The sequence below is a fragment of the Scleropages formosus genome, chromosome 16 (assembly GCF_900964775.1).
Source record: "Scleropages formosus chromosome 16, fSclFor1.1, whole genome shotgun sequence".
In the NCBI taxonomy this organism is placed as follows: Eukaryota; Metazoa; Chordata; class Actinopteri; order Osteoglossiformes; family Osteoglossidae; genus Scleropages; species Scleropages formosus.
The window spans coordinates 12977848-13003453 of NC_041821.1; the positions used below are offsets into that span (position 1 = coordinate 12977848).

Genomic DNA, 25606 nt, shown 5'->3' on the forward strand with positions numbered 1-25606 from the left:
TGGGGGCGATGGGGATCCGCCGCTACCCCCAAACAAAGGTTTGCCATCGTGCACCAGGGTGGCGGAGCGGTGCCAACCGGGGGCGGGGTCTTCCTTGGTGGGAATGCGATGAAAGGCAGCAACTGGGATAAGGGCACATGGCGCGGGAGTTCTGGCGGCCGTCGAGCTCCCACGGTGGCCTTTGAGCAGCTTACCGCCTTGACCTAACAGGGAAAGATTGATCAAGAGACAGCCAGTGGCCCCATCGTTCGCCCGGAGGCCGCACCTTCTCCAGTTTCTCAGGCTAACCGTTCTGTGGCCTCGGTCTCCGTTTCCCCCCTGTTTTATTTCTGAGTAACAGGTAAATTTGTCTGCTCACCTCTCGTACTTCTTGGGTGGTGCACCTTTGGACACCCCTTGTCTCCTCACCGTGCCTTTCCAAAGGTGGCTTCCGAGAGGAAGCACTTCATTTCGCCGTGTCTCCAGGATAGGGCGGTTTATAAGAATAAATTGCGTTGCGGTTCATCGCGTTTATTCATTTAGCCGACACTTTTCTCCCAAGCGACATATAGCGTTAAGCCGCTTGCAGTGATTTACTCGCTTATCCCGCAGGGTCATTTTTTTACTGTTTCGGTTCAGGATGAATACCTTGTTCAGTGATACCGCAATAAGAGTTGGGATTTAGTCTTGGGTCTTTCAAGTGCAAGGTAGCAGCTCTAACCACTGCACCACCTGCTGTTTTTGGGGAAGGTAGCCTTGGCAACGGGTCGAATGCGAGCGGGATCTTCAGGCTTCGCCATCCAGATCTCGGAGTAGCCCGACACTGCGGGTACCGTTGTGTCCACACCTTGTCGCAGGAACGCACACGCACACAGACGCAGACACACACATGCACACGTTGAATGTCAGCAGTTGCGGTACCAGCTGGGAGCCAGTGCGAGCAGAGATTACTTCTGTGGGGCTGGCAGTACAGTACAGCAAGGGCCATCTTCCCAGCCCACCATTAACAGATGTGTTTAGTGGGAATCCATTTATATGTTAATGCAGTCATTTGCTGCCGTAATGCATTTGCCAAATTTGTTTTTTGGGGGGGCTGGAGGTGGAATTGGTTAGGGGGTGAGGTGTATTGGGGGTGTATAGCATTTCACCTAACTGTGATCGTGCTGGTTTTGCCAGAGCGATTGGAGCCGGAGTTGTGTAATTTTTTATTTTTTTATTTTTTTTTCCCCGAGGTGGGGGGGTTGGGCTTCAGGCCCGCACTTGGTGTTCTGAAAATGAGTGCAGATTTATTTCGGTCCCCGGGATTGGCTCATTGATCTCGAGCCTAGGGGGAAGCAGGCGCAATCTGTCAAAATTGTGCAAAGCTGCTCTGATAGCCTGTCGCCACGGTCACCGCCATGGTGACACGGCTGCGCAGCCAGTTCTCCTGATTTACATCAGCGGATCCAGATACAGACGGTCGCATTTTCTCCCGGGTGCCATGGTCGGTCCGATTCTGTTCTATCTGAATGTATAATATGGACTACGGGGGGGGGGGGGGTCCACGTAGCCAGACCTGACTAATCTATCTCAGAGGCATGTTTGATCTAACAGCGACGGACCCTTGTCCCCTTGTCGTTGAGCTGATGTCTTGTTCACCTCGTAATCCAGGCAGACCATGTGGTTCACGTCCTTTGCCTTTGTCATTTATTTCTATTTCTTTAATGTTCTACTTTAAACATTTTTGTTTCATATTTATAGTTAGGGACCCTCGTTATTTACCTTCAGAACCAATAAGCATGGAAGCTTTTCTGCTGGACGCGGCAGGCAGTGATGTTCGAATGAATTTGCTGTGGGCAGAGGAGCACATGTGTTTTGGTTTGTATACAGATTAAGGAGAATTCCTTTTGAAGGGAAGGCATATGAACGTGGGGTGATTCTACGTGCGTGATGCGTGTTTAAAAATAATCAGAAACGGCATTATTTTCCTAAGTTGCACCGACTAATCTACTACCTCGCTGTGTCAAGCGGAGCGGAACTAATCCCCGAGCGCAGAGCCTACCCAGGACTGCGGCGAGGTCTCGGCGTCAGATGCCTCGGCGCAGGAACGCAAGAGGGAACGCTCCGCGAAGAGCGAACGGACGGTGTCGTCGGTCGGATCGGGCTGTACCTCTTCGCCGACGGGGGAGACGTGACCCTAACATTTGCTCGGTTGCGCGAGAGAGCAAACGTTGGAGGCTTTTTTGTGTCGGGTTCACGCTCGGTCAGAGCCGACCCTCCTCCTGTCTCGCCGTCGCGTTTGTTCGCAAGAGAACTGACAGCGAAACGGTACCCTCCCCCACAGCACCAGCTCAGCTGCCTCACTGGGCAGGAAGGGGGGTAAACAAGTGATACGTCCAGGGTCGTTGCGGCACGGTCTAGCCTTTAGCCGTCGTCTGTCTCGCGCCCCTCCGCTTCCATTCCGTTCATCCCACCCGCTTTGCTCCGCCCGCTGCCCTGCCCGCTGCCCCGCCTTTCCTCCGCCTTTCCTCCACCTCTCGCTCCGCCTCGCTGGACCATCGCTGACCCGGCCCACTGACTCCCAGAGCGGCGTGGACTTCGCATCCTTGTTATCCGGGCGCGATCCGCCGACCGCCCGCCTCATTTCCATGGCAGACAGACGGCACTCGTTAAAGCGGCACCTCGTTTCGGCTGTCGGGACACATCGGCGAAGCCGAGGAGCACGTGGCCCGTTCCGCTGCGGGGGCTCGCGAGCGCACATAACGAGGCCCTCGTTTCTCTTTACAGGCTGGACCGACAGATGACAGCCCGCCCCAACCGGTCCGTCATGGGCTCGGCTTCGATGGCGATGCTCGTTCCGTGAGGCGGGGCGAACAAGTGCAGCCCAACTGCAGCAAGATAACTGTGATTTGCGGAGATTAGAGGATCTCTTAGCCCAGTATCGCCCATTCGCTTACGGCAGGTACGGTGGATCAATATCAGCTGCTCTAATAACAGTATCTGCTGGTCTCCCATGAGGCCGGGAGCCCTGCCTCTCCCTGCCCTGGCGTTCTGAAGGCAGCGTGATGATCGCAGCTTAACAAAACACCCTCTTTTTCTGCTTCTCGTGGTTCCTTTCTGGGCACGGCACTTTCTGGACGGCGTGTCTTCTCCTTTCTCCGCGCTTCTTCATGTCCTCTTCCATCCAGCAGACATTTGTGGTGCAGCTCGCCGGAATCACCTTTGCTCTTTCTTCCAAAGAAGGCCAGCAGGGCCGATGTGTCTGTTGCCGTCACAGTTCTGGAAGCATGTGCTAGTGGCCTTGAGGCTCCGTGAGCCCTCTGCATTTTACCGAGGGAGGCGGGTACGAGTCGGAGGCCCAGGACTCGCCGTGACAGGAGGTGTAGTTAATGCTTAACCGCGAACAAATGGTAGCACGTTGAGGGCGAATGAGTAGAATAGTGTTCTTCTGCAGGGAATGAATAGAGTGCCATCAGCAAGCTCTCACCAGCTGGGACCCATTGGGTAGTGCTCCTCATCAGCAGTACATACAATGGTTTCGCTCGTTGAGTGGAAAAGGCTTCCTCGCAGGAGGCTTTGTAGAGGATGAGGAGGATTGCGACGATGATGACGATTCTTATTATTCTTATTAGATTAGCTAACGCCTTTTACTGGAGAAAATCGGGGCAGGGTAAGTACCTTGCTCAGAGGTGTTACAGCAGGGTTCCAATCCGAGCCCTCCGATAGCAAGGTGGAAGCATTAACCACTACACTCCCCGCTGCCCCATGGATATCGTGTAAGAAATAGCAGGAGTCTCTGCATCCCATGTACACAACTTCCTGCCAGGTGCTCTTGGGTTGACTGGGTACTCTGAAGTGAAGGTGGCCCCGTCTTCGTGGTGGCCTGTCCCTCAGGACGGCGTCCGGTTAATAGCCCATACCGTTGGCACGTGAAAGTTGACACGCAATAGGCGAAAGTTGTTAGGAGGAGAACATCATTAAACTTGAGAAATACATCCAGGGCAAGAGTTCTGTCTGAATGTGGTGTACCAGGGTTCGATACTAGGTGGGCTTCGCCTCGATTGTTTTATTATTGTCATTAATTATTCATTTGGCTAATGCTCTTATCCACAGCCCCTCGCAAAGCAAACACGGAAGAGCGGTACTGTAGAAGCAGACCTCGCGCAACATTGCTGAGCTCACCGGAGCATTCGAACAGCACGATCCGTCGACAAAAGGAAACTCTCACGTGACGGTGTTTTTCCGTGTTTGATCTGCGTATATGAGGTTCTCCCATCGGCGGAGGGCTTCCATAATTGCCAGCGATACTCCGAGTCTCAGTTGGGTCAAAAGGCCACCGTCTACAGTCTTTGAGGTCTTGCGAGACGAATACGGTGTGGATGGGTGCTGCGACTTCAGCCCCTGCTTGCTGTCCTTAAGGATCTTCTCAAGCAGAGGGTCAACACAGGTGTTGCTTAAGACGCCGTGAAAGGTTTGAGCTCGCGCTCCGTGCTCTTTACGTCTGTCTGTGGCTGTCGATAGATAAAGGGCTTTTGACGTGTTCAACACGTGGGGAAGACGCTCTTCTGCTGCCCTCGCTGTTGCGAACTGAGTTATGCAACCCAAATCTTTCCAGATAGCTTAAAAAAAAATCTGTTAATCTTATTTGGTTGCTTGTTATTTATTTAAAACTTGTATTGCCAATAATCTGTGGAATTTACATTCAGCGAGTGAAAGGAAGATGGCAATTTTTTTTTTTGTATTTGCGAAACATGACTCATGAAGAGTCACCCCTGCTGCTGAAGTAGGGTTTCAGTCTGGATGTTCTGAGAGAACAAGGCGCGCAGCGAGGAGGGGGGTTACGACCGCGGTGCGAGTCGGGAAAACGGATGCCGGATTCGCTCGCCAGCGTGCCGCTGAAGGGAGCCGGCAGGCCATCTCCCGTCGGAGTGGGGAGAGAAGAGGAAGAGCCGAACGGACATTCATCTTCACGAGCTCGACCCCCGCCCAACATCCTCGGCGTGACTCCCCTCGGATGGGGAAGCAGACCTTTGAATGGTGCTGAGAGGAGATAGAGGCTGTGTCGCTTTGTAGAGGGGGAGGGAAAGAGGGAGACAAGAGGAGGCTGAGTGTGCGTGAGGAGATGAGGAGACATGGAAGGAGGGGGGTTAATGGAGATGGAGGGGGAAACGGAGGAAGGAAAGGAGGGGGTATGATGGAGAAAAAAATGCTTCCTGCTTTAGGACCGGAGCACCCTGTAACAGCCGGTGACCTGTGTCGACACAAAGCGCGGCGCGGGCTGCCTTTGTGGAAGCGCCGGGGAGGGGTCCGACAGCAGCGAGGGGCGGGGTTGGAGGGGAAGGACCACCATCGGTCGCTCCGCGGCGGCGCATTGTTTGACGGGGCCGTCGGAGCGCACGGTGGGCGCAGGCGCTCGATCGCGGCGCGGCGGCGGATCTGGGGTGAATCGCAGCTGGGCGGCCACGTGCGCGCGCCTCGCAGGTGTCCGAGCGGCAAAGGCACTCTGGAGAACGGGGTGTGAGATCGCCGCTCCGCCGCTCCGCCGCTCCCCCCGCTGCAAGAGCATGCCGGGAGTCCGGGCACAGCGCGCTCGCGACTCCGCTGCGGCTCCTCTAAGGCTCTCTGCTAATAAATCAATTAGGGAGAGGTATTACCAAGAGGGACGGCGGTGCGTGTTGACATTTATTTTAATGAGCGTGCACTGAGCATGCCGTCGCAGCGCGGTACTCAAAGTGCAGCATCAGGTCAGCTCCGTGCGCATTTGCCATTGTTTACTCCAGGATGGAGTCGAGCAGGTTTCTGCGATCCCGGCTTGGACCGGCGGCGCCACCCACTCGGCGCCATCTGATCTTCCCGTGCGCTAGGAGCAGCGCTGCGAGCGCCGTTCGGTGATCTCATCGGTCGCATTTGTCAGAGCGCACAGGGAAAAAGAGCCGCTTCTTTTACCTTATTCCGTTCCGCCCCGTTTCGTGTCCAGCGGGATTCGGGTGTGATCCCGGTTCCTGCCTTCTCCGTTCCTGGATTTATCGGCCTCCCGAGCGATAGTCGTGATCATCATCAAGAGAAACCTCAGATGAAATGTGCTGGGTGAGGACGGGGCTTGGGGTGGGGTTGAGCGGGGGATGGGTCACCTGTACGTGGTTGAAGAACCCAGTGACGTTGAGGACAGGAGTGGCAGACTCCTGGTTCAGCACCATCTCCTTTTTCCAGCCCTCTGACCCGGGGATCAGCTTCCGAGGGGCCGCAGGACGACATCGCACACACCCTTACTCGCACACCACCGCATCAGGTCCGCTCTGAGCTTCTCAGAGGCACGTACGCATGGGAAAGCACCCATACCTTAGGGCCGGTGCTGCACCGGTCTTTTAAAATAGCTCCAGATGTACCACATTGTCTGATTGTTGGTTCTTCACTCATGACAGCTATCATTATCCTTCTGGTGGTTGAAGAGCAGCAAAACATTGTCAGTGTGTTCAGCCTCACCCCTGTGAGCATAGCTGTTCTATTCAAACCTCCTGCTAGTACTTTTGGTGTATTTGTTTTCTCGAGTTCTGTACTTCCAAGCGTAGTCCTTCGATGTGGTACTGCTTACACAAGGTGAACCCTCAACGTTCTCCTCGACCGCCTTCACCGTTGCCAGCCATTGCCCTTTTCTCAACCGTGTTGAGATTTATATTTGACTCCAGCCGAGTATGGTGGATATTTCCAAAAGTCATCGCTCTGTAAAGGGTCGTGTCGCTATTGAAACAGCTCTTCTTTTTCCTAGCTGTCACGTGCAGTGCTGGTGCCATCCCAAGGATGGTCAAATAGAGGCCACAAGCCAACCACTTAGATCATGATGTATTTCTACTGTGGTTTCTGGGGCATATCGATTAAAATTGCTTGGGGTCTTGAGTCACATTGACAAACGCAGCCTTTCGCTTTCAACTTTTTGGGTGCACATGGTGAGAAAACCATGCAGTTGCACTCTGCCAAGTTCACTGCAGCGTGTGTGACACCACACTCGTGGTTCCAACCTAGAGTAATGTTTCTGAAAGGCCAGACATGGCTGGAGCACAAGTGCAAGTCATTTAAGTCATTTTCCCTGATAAGCCCTCGCGCTTTACCGCTTCCACTGTCCCCAACAAGAGCTAGATTCTCAGAATGAGCCCTGTTCCAATGTCGGATTGATTGCAGATATTCAGGTCTTCTGGAACATTCAGTCGCCTCGTTCCAACTGATAAAAGATGTTTCGTTCGCACATCCAGTGCCCATGCCTCGTTTTACTGAAAATTGTCCAGAAGTTTCAGCCTCACATTCAAGAAGAAGCAAAGGGGTTGGCCTCTTTGCTCTCACCTTGCCCCCCCCCCCCATGTGGCAAGGTGTCAGTGGGCAGTGGAGGTACTGACAGACCTCATACATGGACACAGGGAACGGTCGCATAGGATTCACTCTGTAGCTGTGCCTTTTGCCATGGTCTTCAGTGTCACTTTGTACAGCCGGATAGAGTCCCTGGGGCAATTCACTTTAAGAACCTGCTCAAATGTGCAACCGCAGGGTCCTTCCCGTTTTACACGAGGGTGCCAAACGAGGTCAATCGCTGTTCCGCGCCGCTCCTTTGCCGGGCCATGCTGTCGCTTGACGTTTGTGCCATTGTGTTAAGCTGGATTTTCTGCTTGTGCGAGGAGTAGAGACGAAAATACCCCCGAAGCAAGTATTTTCTCACAAAAATGATCTTCAGCAGCGTTGAGCTGTTAAACATTTTCCAACCCTTCGTTGTACAAAAACATCACGAAGAAGGGAATCTGTTCAGTTTTATCTCTAGCAGCTGTACTTCAGATGAATTGCCTGTCTAGCAGATACACTGGGCCACAATCCGCTGTCTGGTCAGATGTGCCCAAGCAACGGCACCCTGGCGGTTTAGAAAAGAAAAGTATGGCATCGTAGAAAGTATGTAAGCTACAGAAGTATGGAGCTGTAATGGTATGGGCTTATATTTTTATTACCTTTATTGGATCACGAAGTGTCTTTTTTCAAACCGACTTAGTGTTTTACAGTGATTTAACCATCTAAACAGCTGAGTAAATTTTACTGGAGCAGTTAGTACTTTGATCGAGAGTACTACTGCAGAAGTGCAGATTTGAACCCGAGACCTTCTACTGATAGGTGACAGCAGTCCCCGCTACACTACCTCCTCCTTCTCGTTGTAGTTGGGCAGTACGGGAGTATATAAGGTACTGAAGTGTGGAGCATGTGGAAGTGTCAAGGGTTAGGGTGGCACGGTGGCACAGCAAGTAGCGCTGCTGTCTCACAGCGCCTGGGTGGTGCGAGAGGGTGTGGGTTCGATCCCCGCTCAGTCTGTGTGGAGTTTGCATGTTCCCCTGCGTCTGTGTGGGTTTCTTCTGGGTGCTCTGGTTTCCTCCCACAGTCCAAAGACATGCTGTTCAGGTTCCCCCATAGTGTGTGAGTGACAGAGAGAGTGTGTTCTACTGATGTATGGATGGGTAACCCATTGTAAATAGTGTATCTGGCAGGGTAAGTCACCATGGTAAATAAGGTGTGTGGGCTCATAACGCTACATAGAGTTCATTGGAAGTCGCTTTGGAGAAAAGTGTCTGCTTAGTCAATAAATGTAAATGATGGAAAGTCTCGGAGTGTGCAAAGCAGGGGAGCATGGAAGTATGAAAAAGTGCTGTAGTATGCAAAGAGGAGCTACTGAGGAGACTATAATAAAGTTTGGTAGTATGCAAAATGAAAAATGGGAGTGTTGAAATATAGAGGCAGAAAATGAAGACGGGGGCAACACACACGAGTCTTTCCTGTCCACAAGTATCCTTGAAGAATGCCTTAAAGGTGCTGGGCTGATGTGCTGAAATAGTATAGCATAGCACCTTAATGCCATAGGTAACTCCTCAGGTAGCTCTTTCTGCCAAGGACTTCATCATTTTCCATGAATATTTAGTACATCAAAGCCCTCTGATAATTGCCAAAGTGTTTTATAAGTTCCAGCTGTTTTATATGCACGCAGGTAGCGCCGATGCTCTCGCACATATTAATCATCTTGTAAAGAGTTCTTAATTATTCCCACTCCTAAGCGTGGGGGAGCTTCCACCCTTCTGTGTGTGTGTGTGTGTGCGTTGTGTTTATTTTTTCCCGCTGAAATCAAAACCCGTTTTTCACGTCGTCCAGTGTGTGACGAACAGGAGCTCCGTCATGCTGTTCCGATTCTCATCGCTCTGCGGGTTCGTGCCACGATGTCAGTTTGACACCTGGAGGGGTCTGCTCTTGTATTTCGTTGTTAATTCTCAGCACATTTTAAAAAAATATCCAGCTTAGCATTCGTGTTATCCGACTATTTCCCGCAGCTGGACATTCCACTGCGGCAATTCTGCTTAAGCTCCGTGCTCAAGTGTTCAACGGCATGACCTCTCCTGGGATTCGACCTGGAAACCGTTATGTTAACACGTGAGCTTTTTTCACGCGCCGCACCGCCACCTGCCCTCTAGTGCCGACAGTTGCTGCAAGGCCGGGCGCCGGGATGGGGAGAGGTGGGCCGACGAGGCGGTTGATCTTTAATGTACGAGCCTCGGGACCGGATCCCGCAGAAGGAGTCTCCGCAAAATGCATCACCGAGACGGGGTTCTGAGCTCAAAAGCTGGAGCGGCGTGTGTTGTGGTCCCTGATTTTTGGTCCGTCTCCCCGAATTAGAAACTGCCGGAGGGGTGGGGTGCCGGGCGTGTCCGTGCGGTCGGGATGAGGACTCCTCAAAGCTCGGGGGCCGGTTTGGATGTGCCGAGGGGATGATTGAAGGCGCTTCGCGTGCGCTAGTCTGACATTAGCTGATCGAAGACAGGTTCATAATTGCAGGAGCGCTACGGTAGCCTCGCACGGAGGGGGCTCGCGCTCGTCCTCGGACGTTCAGCCTCCTTTTCCCGCTGCGGTTGGTGGCCCAGCGCGGACCCCCGGACATTTCGTTAATGAGCGATTCGGCAGTTTAATTTAAAACGCATCATGCGGCGAGAAACTTCAGTTAGGTCGCGCAACTTAAAGTTCACCAAAGTGCTCTGAGCAAATAGTACCGACTGAACAGGACCGGGTGCAGCTGGTGCCGACGGGCCAGGTGACCTTTACCTGGGAGTTTTTGACCCGGCCTCAGCCCTCCGATGGCACCGAGTCCTGAAGTCAGATCCTCCGGGATCGAGCGCATGGAACCTCTAAACCCACGTGGAGGGATTTTATTGCTTATGATCCATTTTGATATTCTGACATTTTTATTGCAGATCCGTAATCAAAGCTCTGCACTAGCTTTTTGATGGCGATGGAAGGGAAGAATGACGCTTTTGGGGTATTTTGAGTAAAAATGCTCCGGATCTTCAGTAAAGGCGACAAAGCGAGCCCTTTATCACATGGCGGGGAGCCCGTGCAGATGTGTTCCGATAAGCTCGCAGCACACGCAGGGTGTGTGACGTATAGAGCCGCCGGTGCTCTTCGGGGAGGTGCGAAATCCCGCTCCCGTGGTGCGGGAGCCGCGTGTTGGGAGGAGGGAAGGGCTTTCTAGCCGCGCGTTGCAGCCCGTCCGCCGTCTATTGTCTTCCTTTGTCCCTCATTAGCGCATTCTTATGCGGTCAGTGATACTGAAAAGGCCCTGGCCGGAGGGACCGTGCGCACGGCAATTAGCCGCACCGCTGGGCTCCGGTCCCGTGGACATTCCTGGGATGCCTTCCCGCTTCCCGCTATAACAAAGAAGGCCCCTGCCCTTGTTAGTTTAATCATGCTTATTGCTGACTCTTGGCGTCGGAAGGCCGCTTCATGCGCTGGGCGGGCCGGGGGTGGGGTGGGGAGGGGAGGGGAGGGGAGGGGGGTTGTGGGATGGATGATTTAAGGTTGACTCTGGCAAATTGGACCGGCTTGGGGGTGCTCTGTAGAAGAATGCCCCCCCGTTCCTTTGTTTTCTTGGCCCCCCTCTCTCGTTCTTTCCTGCGGCCTGTGCTGTAGGTGCGAGCGGCCGGTAGCGGACAGACAGGTAGGCAGGCTCTCGGGAGTCTTCCTTCCAGGAGAGGACAAGACCCGTGGGCTCCGCCGCCGTCGTCCCTGGGAAGAGTCGCCGAGTCGAGGCCTCCTCTAGCCGTGGACCCCCCGTCAGAGGCCAGAGGGGCAGTGCCAACGCCCCAGTTGGGTGCCATCGGTTCCGCTACACTTGGAGACATGTGTAGTTGCCATGGCAGCTTACTCTGTTCTTGAGTTAAAAAAAAAAAAAAAAAATACTGTCATGAACGCACCAGGCAGGGTTGTCCCTCTCAGGGTGAGTTTGATTTGCCGTTCCGTGATCTTCCGTGAGACACGTCTGATTGGTTTAACTGAGGTCGCCTCCACCCGGGTTTGTCGTAAAGGCCCCGCCTTCTGCCTCCAGCCCCCCCCCCGCGCTCCCTGCTTGGCTCCTCCCACCTGAATACGGGAGGTTAAGGACTCTACTGGTCTGAAGGCTGCGCACGCCGTCGTGCACCTGCGCTCTCACACGCACGCTCACGTGTGCACACCTGTTCTCTCCGAGGCCCGCTCCCACATGTGAGCTCTGCAACGCGCGCACACTCACCTTAGCATGCGTTCGCGTAACAAAAAATACACGTACTCTCACAGACGTTCGCACACCTTTCCACCGTCGTTCGCACGCACACAGTCACACGTTTCCTTCGTCACCCTCTCTCTTTCGCCGTCGCACGCAGACCCGCTTCCCCGTGCTTCGCACAGACACTCACGCAAACTCGCAACCTGCCTCCCGCACAATTTCCTGCGTCTCCCGATAGCATCTGACAGCCGACGGGAATAATAAAGGACCGAATGATTAGGCCGCCGCGGTACGTAAGAGGTGTCTTTGTCTTCCGCTGCTCCGCCCCGCCCTCCCCTGCTTCTTTTCATTCCCGCAAACGCCCGCTGCTCCTTCGCACCTGCGATCATCGCCTCTTTCCTCACCCCTTCGCTCTCGGCATCGCCTCCAGGACCTGGAGCCTCGCGTGAAAAATCCCCTCTATCGTCCTCTTCCGGCAGCCGGACCGCGGATTCACCCCGAGGCTTCGGAGAGCAGAGGAGCAATTCCTGCTCGGTCCATCCAAAAAAAACAAAAGGGGAGAAATGAACGAACAGGTGTCTGTTCGCGCGTTCCGGAATTGCTCCGTCAAGCCGCTTCCTTTCTGCCCCCCTGCCCTGTTATCCCTGCACCGTTTTTTAATGAGAGCTGTGGAACAGGTGTCGGCAGCAGAGGCGCAGTGTCTGCCAGAGGAAGTTTCCTTGCCCACGTGGAGATGCGAAGGGAGGCGGCCGTGTGTCGGTGCGCGTCCGTGCGGGGCGGCTCCTCCCGATCACCGAGCCCGGGCCATCTGTCAGCCGGGAGAGGGCGGGAGGGCCGCTCGGCTTCCGGAACTTTCCGAGGCATCCCGCGGAGCGCGAACCCTCGGCCCTTTGTCTGACACCGAGGGCTGGGCTCCCATCCCTAGCCTCCACGGGCGTGTCCCTGTGCAAAGCACTTGCTGCCGATTGTCTCCGACAAGCCTTTCGCACGCGTTCGTACGGAGCTCCCTCGTTTGTACACGTGCCTGCTGCGCCGCGTCGTTGACCAATGCTAACGCTCCGCTCGACGCCCACCTCCGACTCCCTGGCTCGCCCCGGCGATCTCTCGTCTCCGCGGTGCGTCGTAGCCAAACCGGCGGGGCCGGCCCGCTCCCCCCCGCCGCCGCCCTCGTCGCACTCCTCATTAAAGACTTGCGCACCGACAGACGGGCGCTCAGCCGTGACCGACTCTAATTAGTAGAATGAGGTGGAAACATCTCCTGGTTTGTTTAAGAGCCATGGCAAGACAATGTCTATTAAGGGGAGTGCACCCCCCCACCTCTGGCCTTGGGTTCGGAGAAACAAAGCAGCTCACTCCTTGCGGGTGGGTGCGCGGTCAATAACGCGACCCTGGATCAGAGTGCTCGCCGGCTGGTCGAAAAGCATTGCGACGGATACCCCGGCGTATTGAGGTGTGCGGAGTAGAGCTGGATTAATAGCTGCGGTGACGTCTGCTGAGACAGGTAAGACAACAGAAGGGTCAGGATTTGATGAGAAACAATTTTGTTAGGATCATTGACAACAGAACAAGGTTGCGGTACTAAGTATGACGGTTATGTCAAAGGTGAACGTAGTCTGGTGACGGTACCTGTCCGTGGCGGTGCAGAATGGTCACATCACATGAATGATTTTGCTCGTTGCTAAAGCAGCAGTGCCCTGTGCTGTGCTGTGCTGTGTGGCCAGTAGTGCGTGGCACCTTCTGAACTCACCCAGAATGAGCCCTGCAGATCCATTGTGTGGTTAGGGTTTCAAATGAAGGAGGTGGAGAAGAGGCACATTTGAATGGACCTCCTCTGGGGAAAACAGGGTGGACTTCTGTGGTTCCCAGGTTCTCCTTTCCGGTTCCTTCCCCAGAACGTTGTGGCGTCGCAGAGAGCCAGATACGGAATTGTTCGTAAGTCTCCGTCTACGGTTTATGGCGATCTGTCGGCTAGTTGGACTGGTCGAGGAGCCCATCGCGTAGGTTTGGAAACGTGGTTGCGGTCAAGATTAACAGCCCATTGCCCTCGCCAGATTGGTCTCTGTGGATCCTTTGGTACTACTGCCTTGAATGGGCTTGATCTCATATACTTCTGGTTTTCGACATCTTGCTTGGCTCTGTTTTTCAGGATCTGACCCTGTGAAGTATTTCACAGAATTTCATTCTATTTTTCTCAAAGCTCCTCTCATTTTCTCTAGTAAGCATGGTGCCCAAGGAACGTTTTTAGGCAAGAAGTTAAGCAACCAACAGTAATAATGCAATGGAAACCACTTTCTGTGCCTTTACGTCTCTGCGTGCGTTCACTCTTCTCTTGGCTCCAACTTCATCGCTGTAACTACCGTTCTGGGCGCATGATTAATCGTGCAGAAGTCTGCAGCAGTCTGACTAATATAAAATGCAAGCTGTTTGTTAGCTTGCAGCCTAACCCATTGTTAGACCTCTTGTTTTTGTTCTGAACTCAACACAGCGTGGCAGATGTCTACAGAGGAAGTTGCACAAAAAAGAGTTTGCGGAATCTAAAAGAAAGGGGTCGTTCTAGCTTTTGGACCAGCAGGTTCAAGGATTAACGGTCCAAGAGAGCGCACACTCGAGAGATGGACACGGATTCGTGATTTTCACGAAGGGTTCGACGTGTCGGTGCCAGTTAGTGCCGTTCAGACTTGGTGGATGGTTCTAGGTGAGTTTGGTGCTCTTGGACTGTGAAGTTCATGGCTGTTCGCCCTCCTGCAGGAAGGAACAATAGTGGGTGTGATATGAATGCCCTGGAGAAGCAGAGGATGGACTTCTGGAAGCTACACCCAGCCTCCCACACAAAGCGCTGGGGTTTCCACAACTCCGCCGGCCCCAAGCCCCCTAGTACTCAACGGTCTCTCTTCCCACTTCCCTGCCTCCCCTCGCTGGACGTAGACTCAGCCAACGGTTCAGAGGGGGGACGCCGCAGTAAGCGGGCAGGAGGGGGTCAGCTAAAGGCACAACTGGATCTGCAACCCTTGGCTCCCACTTCCTGTGTCTTCCTCCATCTGTCCCTCAACTCGTGTGTGCGCACAAACCCACACACACACGCGCGCACACACACCCACACACACACACACACACGCGTGCTGTGGTGCAGCTCCGGGAACAGGAAGAATTAGGGCTCTAAAAATAGTGCGGAGGGGGCTGAGCACGCGGAGCGCCTCCCTGCTAACGGGAAGTCTGATGAGGGGAAGGAGGAGGCGCGTCCGCACAAACCCTTCGCGCCACCTCCTCGCTCGGTCCGGGTCTCACAGAGACTCGCAACCTGCAGCGGGAGAAGGTGACTCACAGACGACCTGCGACTCTGACATTAATTACTAGTCTGTGACACATTAACGGTTAATTAATGCTTCTTAGCTTTGGCACATCGTACCCGTTTACACTTAATAAACCTCCTTTATAGGGTTCTGCAGAGGTTCATCACGCATGTTCTGTAGCCGCAGTAGGACCTCCATGTAGAGGGGCGGCTGCAAACCACAGATACGGTTCGCGGTTGTCTTCCTCGCTGTTTTGATCGGCCTTTGTGCTTTTAACAGTTGCCCATTAAACAAACCCTTCGGTACATTTTCGTAGCATAATGTTCCCTTCGCTTTAGGAAGTGTGCGGCCGTCAGAAATATGCTCAAGAACTCAGAAGGAGTTACATCTGGTAACGCCAGCAGGTTTATCCTGAAAATATCCAGAAACTTTTATTCGGGTTCTGATTTGCGTCCTGCGATGCATTTTGCTCGAGTTCTTCTGGATCGCCTCGTACCATCTGCGGCCTCGTGATCCCGCCCATGTTCTGCACATTGCAGCCTCCGCCGGACTTGCTACGTCGGAGTGGGACGGGGGCACCGACACGGCCCGGTAGCTTTTGTTTTTCCGGCCCGAGAGATGGACCCCTCTCTTCTCCGAAGGTCCTGGATCCCGGTACCGCACCTCCTACTGCCCTATCATTTGGCAGGATGGCCCAGCCGCAGCACTGCTTGTTTGCCGGTGTAAAGGCTCCTGTTCCAGGCCAACGTCCCCCTCCATCAGCAGCTCGCCGATGGCACGCACCGAACAAAGATGCGCCTGCGAGCGGCGCTGTTAATGGAGAGCAAGGGTCGAACAAACAGACCGGGCTGCCAACGCTGTCGCTGCCTCTCCGGGGTTTTCCGCTCGCCTTCCTGCGGAGGATCGGACTCTGCGCGACTGGAGCATCTTTGTGCCGCTGCCTGGTTTGCTCGCACAGGCTGTCTGGGCTTTGCCGAGAGGCGGTGGAGGACTCCGTGTAATTGTGTGCGCGCGCACGGCGACCGTGTCCCTCGGAAGTTTGTGTTATTCCGTGAACGGTCTGACTTTTAACGTGAAACGGGAGGTTATTTGTTCTTGACAGTATGGTCTATTTCTTTTGTTAGTCTTTTTTTTATTTTGTTGGTGCTTGGTAGCAGCTCCATTGACGTGGGGGAGAACAAAGGAAATGAAGATGTTGCCAAGCTGCCGTACCTGAGATATCGGGCCCGGTGACACCAGGACGCTGCATAATTTATTCACGCTGCAAGCATCTCGCTGTCAAGTGTGCACGAGAAAGGCGGCGGGGAGTAATGTACTCGAAGCCTTCATATGGTACCAGCAAGTCCTGGGATGACCATTACCTACAGGTGGTTCTCGAGGTACAACGTGCAACTTACGGCCACCTGGATTTACGATGGCCGTCCCATCGACCTTATTATATTATTAAGGTGTCCCGATGTTTGGATGTAACATCTAACGCCGACCGGCTATATCAGTTGTACAATAACATTGGCTGGCTGCACTGCCGCAAGGCACCGTATTTCTTATTGACTCAGTCAGTGTCTCTCTCAACAATTGCTGGTTGTTTACAAAACATTTCATTTGTGATTTTATTCAAGTTTTTTTTTTTTTTTTTACATGAGTGTTCTGGTTATACGGAGAAGAAAATGCAAAAGAAAGCCGATTTAGAAATGAAAGTGAAAATAATAGTACAGCATGAAAATATTCCTATATTCGAATACTTTATTTATTATTTTTCTATATTATAATTTTAACATGAGTAATGTGCGAAACGAGTTACTACAAAGCCCAGTTAGACAACGTAACATTTTTGCATGTTAAGTGTTCCTATATCCTTATGGTTTACATTGTAAAGTATAAAGGGATTTTGCGACTCATGATGAAGTCAACTTACTGAAGTCAACAAGGCCATCGGGATGGAACCCCGTTGAAAGTAGAGGACCATGTGTGGACAAACTAGAGACCATACTGAATACAAATGCTTCCAGCGCTAGGTAGTGCAGTGATTGGAGCTGCTGCCTTGTAGCTGCAGGATCTGGGTTTGAATCCTGCACTGTGCTGCACTCGAGCAAGGTACTTACTGTCATACGGGGCCGAGAGAACCGGGACGGCAGGACCCAAGTGCGGAGTCGTTCGTCTCGATTCGGGGGATAAGGCAAGTTCTCGGAGCCGGGGACAGGTGAAAGGTCGGTAGATCGGCGGTCGGAGTCAGAGCGAAGATCCGTGGACGTGGTCGGGAAACAAAGCGAAGGGACGAGAAACCAGAAGACGAGAGCGGAGAACAAGTGTTGAGCGTGCGCCGGACATCACGAAGGAGGGCGGTTGTCTCTGACGAGATTCCGCAAAGGTATGGGAGCTGAGGAGGGTCTTTTAAAGGGGGAGCAGTTAGTCAGGTGCTGTCGGTTGAGTTGTGGGCGTGGACGTGACACTTAGCACAAGTCGATACTGTAAAAATTACCCAGAGGTGTAAATGCGTGAATAATAGCAGGTAGCTTATAGTATAATAAGTGAATAAATAACGGATAAATAAAGAGTAGTAAGGACTAAAACCGCTGTAAGGGTTGACAAAAGCCAGGTAACAAAACAGCTTGTGAAAAGAATGTCTCGGTATGTGAATTACGTGACTTCGGTTTAATGCTTCCAGGCTCCCAAGGTGTTCTCGTTCCAGGTGTTTGAGCACAGATGGGCGGTGACTGCCGAATTGTGGAATCATCAGTGCCGGCGCGAGATCTGCCGCTCTGGGACCCGTCCTAGCGGTCTCGTCCGCTCCTCGGTGGACGAAGTCAGTACGGTCAGCCTAGCCGATACAACAGGAAGCACGTTAAAAGTAGTTTTCCTACACTACTTGGGGGTTTACCCCTTCCGCAATACACGAAGCAAAAGTGGCTGTACTTTGGCATCGCAATGGGGAACGGTTCCTCGCAAAGCAAACTGCCCTTGTTGGCGAAAGCCACAGCGGTTTGAAGATCCGGACAAGCGGAGGGACGGTTTGCTGTTGTGGATTCGCGCGTGATGGAGACTGACAAAATATTTCCGCCAGTAGCCTGTGGTTTTCCCCACACAATGACTCACAGACCTCCCGGTGCTAATGCTGGATTTAAAAAAAAAATCTCGAAGCCTCGAAAGGGGGCACTTTCGCAGGCTTCGTTTCGGTGCACCTTGGGGAACTCCCACCCGTCCCATTTCGTCTCGGCATCGGCCATCGGTTTGTTTTTGTCGTACGCCCAGTTCCCGGCACCGAGGTGCGATCCGTTCCCTTTCGTCCCGGTCTAGCGCTGGTTTTAACCGCGCCTTCTGGTGACGCGTCACGGCGTGCGGTCAGAACAGGAAGTAAACAGGCTGCCTATCTAGTCTCGGAAATATCCGTGCCGGTCTCGTGCTGGAACGGCATCGCGTTTCCGGTTGCTTCCAGAAAACCCTGCTGCAGAACTTTTGTCTTGGAGAGATGTGCATTGCCCCTGTCCAGGAGAAAGAGGACTTCACGTGTAGGGCACGACGTTGCAGGACATCACTTGCCCCTCCTACCAGTCACCTGATGGAGGTGTTGTCTCAGTGGCTTTTGTCGGTGTTTTAACGGTTTAAAACTATGCCTGCCTATGTTTCCTTAGGCGATTGAAAATGAGGGAGATGCCACAAGCTTTAACAAAACTACTCAAGGGCAAGATGCTCTTTTATTGCTGTTTCACCTGTTTTTAAAAGGATGCATGCACTAGAGCCCTATAAATGCAGTCCTTTCAGAGACGGTCGTATTCACCTCTTGAAGAGCGATATTCATCCATTCGTCATCCAGTGCTGGGCGGCGGTGGGCTGGAGCCTTTTCCAGACGAATTGAAATGTAAATACTTTGTGTTTGCGCACGGACAGCGTTCAGAGCGCTTCGCGCGGTGCGGTGCCGACCACGTGTGCTCAGTTTAACGTGGAAGCACATTTCGTCCCCAGTGGCAGCCATAGGGGCATCTCGGGAAAGCTGTAGTAGACGCAGGGTGACCCAACTGGCTGGCCGGTCCCTGCCGTACAAGGCCGGCTGGGACAAGGCCGCAGCGCGGAAGGGCCGGGCGCAATCGGGTAACTGTCCACACCCTTTCCGGACAGTTATCATTCGTGGCTCTTTGAACGCGGGGCATCCGATGGCGATCGCTGTTTATGAAGGAACTGCTTCCCAGACTCCACCCCCTCTGCTACAAGCCGTGTCCTCCGTGGACCGCTTTTCTTCTCTTTTCACATTCCCTGTTCTTTTAATTGATTTAGAGAACCGCGTTGGGTCACGGCAGCAGAGAGAAAGGAACGGTACACCGAGAAATTGCAAATACGACCAGGGCTAAGAGGTAGGAAAATTTCAAAGGTGTGATCACCCACCGCTATGAGGATCCAGAGCCCCAGTTTTAGTTTCACCCCGAGCCTAGTTTATGTAGGTTTCGAGTGTGTGTTGGCGAACGGGACATGAACGGCGTGCGTTCGTCCTCTTTCGCTTGTGTATATTTGTGACTTCCCGTTCGGTGGCACAGCTGTTATCCAGCCTCAGAACTTCCTGTGGTCAAGAGCATGTGAGGAGACAATTTTCCCACATCCGGTTCCAGCATCGAGCGCGCGGGTCAGGTTACCAGCACCGTGCGGTTAAGGAACACGAGGCCTGCTTGCTTAATGCCGCCTGACATGCCCTAGGAGCACCAGGTCTGGGGAGCGAGACCGAGAGGAAGGCGGGGTGCGAACCGGGCCTGCCTCTTAACTACTGCGCGTTAGTCAGCAGAGGGTGGTTGGTTTCGGAGGCAGCGTGCACGCACTAATAATGAAAGGGAGAGCTGTGAGTCACGGCTCTCCGCTGCGTCCTCTCCTTCTGCATTCGAGCGGGGCGGGACGGGGGCCGAAGGCTGGCGCGCACCCGTCGCTGGCCAAACGGTTCGCCGCCCACCTGTTCCGGCCCTCGGTCGTAATCTCTCGGCGGGGGGCGGGGGGGGGGGCGAGGATGACCCCGCCTCCGGGGCGTTTGTGGGCGTGGCCGCACGCGCAGGCCTGTGGCGGAGGGGCGGCCGATCCTGTTCGCTCCGCTCTCCCCGCTGCACGGCTCCCGTGGTGATCAAAGGGCTCCTTTGGCCCCGTGCATTGTGGGAAGGCCCATCTGCCCTGCTCGGCCTCATGGGAGGAAAGGGGGAGCTGCTCGTTGTTGTTGGCCGGCGACCAGGAGGAGGAGGAGGCCCGAACAAGGTTTGCTTATACGGTGAGAATTCAAGCTTGCATTGTTGGACTGTAGACAGAAGTGTTCTAGCGTGGCCACACAGTCAACATCGTTGTCCAGGCTCGTACATATCTCTTTCTCTAGCTCTCATTTATTTCACTAGTCGAAATGTCGATTACAGTTCATGCAGTATATACTGTATGCACACATACTACATAATATTCATATATATAGACACTCACACAGGTCCCATATGCAGCGGGTAACCCGGATGCATCCGCCCAGCAGCTTAACACCTCGCAGTGCCTGAGCCGCTCATTCGGGCGTAGAGTCGAATCCGGCTCAGGGTGATGGGCTTTTTCACGTTCTGCCCGTGTTTGCAACCCAAAGAAGGCAGCGGTGAATCGCTTCCTTTACCGTGAACGCCACGTGATCGGTCAAACTGGGCTCGACAGCACTCCACCCTCCCATACATTTATGTGGCCGAATAGTTATGGGATGAGTACTTAGGGGTACAGCAACAGCGTCCCTTCAAGGATGCAAACTGTTAGTCTCGCGGTCGCGGCCAACAGGAACCGGCCGCCGACGATGACCGCGTAGCGTCGGTCTAAGCGAGGGTCCTAATTCATAACGTGTCAAGAGGCCGCGGGGTGGGAAAGGAAGGGCGGGCTAGGCTCATTCGCTCTAATTAACAGCTATTAACAATGTTAAGCGAGGGGCGCTCTAATCGGCGGCTGGGATAATGAAGGGAGGAGCGGGGGTGACTGCGGATGCGGAGCCGGGCTGGGGAGGCGGCGTCGGGCGGGGCCCCGTTATTTACGGCCTCTCTCGGCGCGGGCGGGAGGGCGGCCCTAACAGCCGCTGGCCCACTCCTTCCTGGAACCTAGTCCTCTCTAAGCGCGAGCCTAACGGCTTGCTTCCTCCACACGGAGAGGTCGCCGTTTTTCGTGCGCGCGCGAGCGAGCGCGAGCGCCGATGACTGCGGCGAAGACGAGGTCAACGGGCTGTCGTTCGTATTAACGAATCGCATTTTCATTACGCGCATTTATATAATGTACGGTTATCGCGTGAAGGAGGTGCTCCGTCTCACCGCTGTCCTGTGAAACTTTGAGTGACAGCAGTTGAAATCAGCTGTCATAAATACAAGAAGTGGTGACAAATCCATTGTTTCGTCTTTCTTTTTCTCTTCCATTAAGCCCAAACAAAAACAGCCATTAGAGAGCGTCTCCCCGAAACAGACGGTGTCATCTTACCGCAGGTTTCTCCTTTTCCGCCGAAAATCCAATTTGTTCCGGAGACATCAAAGGTACATCTGCGCTAACCCGATCGGCGCGTGCGGGGAGCCGTGCCGCCCAGGCCCTCGTTCCGACAGGAGCCGCGGAAACGAGCGTGCGGAAACGAGGCCGCTGCGGGTTTATTCCTGACGAAACCGTCGTTTGCCGCGTTGCGTTTCTGCCGAATGCTACAGAAGCCTGGTGGAGATGCTTACGAAGGACCGTAGAGCAGCGTTTCCGTGCGAGGGGCAATAGCGGAGGCTTGTCGAACGGGCCCGGCTCGTTCTTATTGCTACTATTGCTGTTATTATTAACGATACGCGTTATTTGTCCGATGCCTTTGTCCACTGTGACTCGGCGTTAGGTTCGTTTACCGAGCCGCTTGAAACGATGTACCCATTTAACAGCTGGCTCATTTTTCTGGGGCGCTGCCGGGTAAGTGGCTCCCTCAAGGGTACTACAGAAGGGGCAGGAAATCGAACCCGCGTCCTTTGATTGCGAAGCAGCGGCTCTAACCGCTGTCACCCGCCGCTCCGCAACGATGCTTTACGCAAAGAGTATTAATTAATTATTTTTTTTTAATCAGCAATCCTGCTGTTGAACCTTTAATTACCCTGTATTACTTTAAATTTCCTTGGGTAAAAAAATTAAGTTGTTACTGTGTAAATTACTTTGGGGGAAAAAACTGTCTACTAAGCAACTAAATGAAATGTTCAGCTGTTTCTTGGAATTACCGCCCTTGTGTTTGCTGAATAAAAGATCGCTATGTTAATATATTAGAAATGGGCCTTCCTGCAGCGCCCTTCTTGACTGCTCCTCCCGGTCAAGGTGGGACTTCCCATGATGCTGTCCGGCGACTCTAACCACCTCAGACCGCCGTCCCTGGGTGCAGTATGTCTCCAGCCAATCCATCTACCCCAGGGGTGCCAGGAGCCGGCGCTGACCGCTACCCCCACGGCCCACCCGGGCAGGGGCTCCCGCGTGTGCGCCCGCACCGCCACCGCGAGCCAAAACCCGTTTCCTCTCGGCCTCTCCCTGTTTCCTGCCGAGCGCTCCGGCCGCACGCTGGGCTGCGCGCCGATCGCATCTACATGGCTCTCAGCAGCTGGGGTCTTTATTGGGGGTGTGGGCTGCGTGTTTAACGTGCAGCCAGCCGCTGCAGAGCAAACAGATCCAGTGTTCAAACAGGCGCCCATTAGGTCTGCGGGACCCGGGGACGTGGAGGGGGATGGGAGGGGCGAGCCCTATAGAATGTGAGCGGAAGCAAAACTCGCTGACAGTCAGCACCTCCCTCCCCTTCCTTTGTCCCACCCTTCCTCCGTGGCTCTCTCACCACGAGCGAGCCCCCGCGTTCGGGGCGGGAGAATGGCCGAGACGCTCGCGCGCGCCGCTCTTTAACGTCTCGCTAGGGCCGGGCTGCTCGCGGCTGGCCGACACCGGGAACCGCCGAGCGCCGTGGTGGCGACCGCACGCCAGCGGGGGTGAATAGTGACCGCGCAAAAGTGGGAGGGGATAGCGACCGCATGCCAGCGGGGGTAAATAGTGACCACATTCGAGAGAAACGGCGACAGCGGTGGGGTGGCCCCATGTTACCGCTCTGGAACGTGGACCCTGGGTGTGACAAGTTGCTCTTTTGAGTGGCTCATGCTCTACAGCTGGATGTTCCGTTCCCTACATTTCTGGCTACGTTGCTGGTAGCGTACTGGTTTGCGCTGCTACCTTTGGACCTAAAGGTTGCAGGTTTGAGTCTCACCTCCAGCTGTAGTACCCTTGAGCAAGGTACTTACCCTAGTAAGTGTAAATGGCTAAATAACTTTAAGTAGCTTCTCGCTGTAAGTCCCTTTGGAGAGAAGTAATGTAAATTTCCCGCTTCTCCGGGGCCTGCCGTACATTTCGCGATGGTTTTTGTCTTGCTGGCAAATGTTGCGGTCCATTTACGGATGCATAATTATTTGCGAATCATGCGTCTCGCCGTGAAGCGCTAACTCCACACGATTGCCAGCATTGCCGAACCATACAGACCAGTGGTGTTTTCAAGAAGTGCCGCAGATAGTGCGGTATCGGTGTCAAATTAAAGATAAAGTCTATAAGCTGAACATACGAGTGTAACTTAATTAAAGTTTTGTTATTGATATCATTGTATCTTCATTGCAGAGTCTGTTTCCAGGGGTGTCTGCTGCTACCCTCACAACTGTAATTAAAGCCACATTTGATTAAATGAGCTAATTTCACAGTCTGGCGAACAGACCGAACACCTTCACAGGCAAGAGGCGTCACCTGAAAATTCAGCGGAGGGGTGGGGGGGGGGAGTGAAATCCAGCGGGATGAGTTGTTTACCGCGGTCCCTTAACGTGGAGCACCGAACAGGGGAGACCATGCATCACTGTCGCCAGCAGATCTGCCCAGCAGCATGAAGCGTGAAGGTCACCTCAAAGTCAATGTTTGACCCTTGTGGTCAGGAAGCATATTTTTTAAAATTATTTCATTGTCATCACTTTTATACAAAATGAATTATTACCGTTTATAGCACAAGTTTGTCTCCTCCTTATTGGAAGAGTGAGAAAGTAGTCGGAGGTCATTTTGGAGAGTTGCAGCCTCTAGATTGCTGGTCTGAATCCTCAACCACTCCGCTCACCTGACACAGTAGTAGAGGGTGCAAGAAAGTTGATTTAAAGTATATAACCCCCAATAAAGCCACGTGATGTTTTTGCTTTTCGCTAACACTGTGTATCGTAGGCCGAGCGACGCGAGGGTTGCGGAGACGGAGCGCGCAGGCCCATGCTCCCGGAGGTGAGGGGAGAGCGCGCGGCTGTGGACCGGGGCCAGAACATTGATGGACGGTCTTAGTTTGACTGGGCCCAGCCTTAGATGGGGATAATAACTGCCGCTCTCCTGTTTCAACCACATAAATAAATGCTAAATAGAGCAAGAGACGCTCCCTCGGCCGGTGGGGCCGGGGGAACGCTTTGCTGCGGAAGACACGATAATTCGGGCTGTGCCAGATGAGTGAGACCGCGGCACGAGACCGCGTGACCGTACACTGACTGTATCGCATCCGTCCCCAACGGGCGGTCCCCTATATAGACCGGCGCCCCCGGGGGGGCCTGTTTACGCACACCGTTTACACTGTAGGAAGGGGAAAGCCAGGAGGCATCCTCGGTGCTACAGGGGAGCTCACTTTAATTTGGCTTTTGACACATGCTCAGCACACATGGTAGGCAGTGAAGATATGGGTGCCTGAGCATGCTCTCCTCTCCTCTCCTCTCCGGTCTTGCACATCCGTGTGCGTTTATGTGCCCCCGTGTCTGAGAGAAAAATATGTAAGGTGGAGACAATATCGTGACCCCAACAATAAACAAGTGTCTCTTTATTTACCCTCCTTACCGCTTTTCGCTGTTGATTTTTTTCAACAGCCGGGCAGCTTAACCGTCGAACCCGTTCCGCAGCACCGGGGCAGCCTTCCCCTCCAACCTAACGAGGACTCTTCCAGTGCTGCGAAGGAGCTCTGTCCTGATAAATCCAGAAGTTCATTTTTCTTCTGATTCGCTTGCTTTTGTTGTTGTTATTACTGTTGTTGCCATGGCGAAGATACCGCACGCGGCGGAAGATGCCACAATAGTGAGGACACGCGCATCTCTGCCCCCCCGGATGAACCGATGTGTCAGGCTGGAGTGTGGCGCCGAACATTTTATAATTCATTAAGCTAATAATAATGCCGGTAAGCCCCCCCGGGCGAAAAAAAAGCAGGTGAAATGCGTGTGGGATCCACGCTTTTGAAGATAATGCCCTTAGTGGAGATTTTGCTCGCGGCCCCTTTGAAGTCCTGAACCTTGACTAAAGACCTGGCACCGACGGTGTCACGAGCAATTAGGAAACTTTGGAAGATCAGACACTTATTAAAATCCAGGTCAGTCAGCAGAGCGGCGGAATGGTGCCTGCCTCGGTGCACGATTCACTTGGTGGGGGCGCATCCTTGTCCCACCTGGCATTGGGGCGTCTCTCCGAAGGAAAGGCCAATCTACGACGTGCCAGCCTTGTACGAGTTGGTACGTGGATGGAACCATCTTCGACCTTCTTTACACTTATTCGTTTAGCTGACGCAGCAAAAGATTCTAAGGTACTTGCAATTATTTAGCCATCTCTACTGAAGCAACTTACGGTAGGTACCTCGCTCCAGAGTACTGCAGCTGAGGTGCAGCTCAAACCACTATGCTACCAACTCCGCTTATTTCTTAAGAAAGTGATGAAATGGGGCAGCTGATGGTTACCGTAGAGATTAGAACTGCTGCTTTTAGGTTCAAATCTCACATACTGCCATAGTACCCTTGAGCACGGTACTTAGCGT

The 25606-nt window shown here is 53.5% G+C and overlaps 1 protein-coding gene across 3 annotated transcripts in view; it reads left to right on the plus strand.

Moving 5' to 3' along the window:
- The window catches only part of LOC108925737 (mastermind-like protein 3), a 120719-nt gene that overhangs the window by 42841 nt on the left and 52272 nt on the right, over nucleotides 1–25606 (plus strand). Inside the window, exon 1 of one of the 3 annotated variants that reach the window (XM_029258826.1) lies at nucleotides 19984–20029. The exons of the other annotated variants lie outside the window; for them this stretch is intronic. The gene's annotated coding sequence lies outside the window, so the exon portion shown is untranslated. Of the gene's footprint in view, nucleotides 1–19983; nucleotides 20030–25606 lie in introns of those variants that run through there. 3 annotated transcript variants of the gene reach the window in all.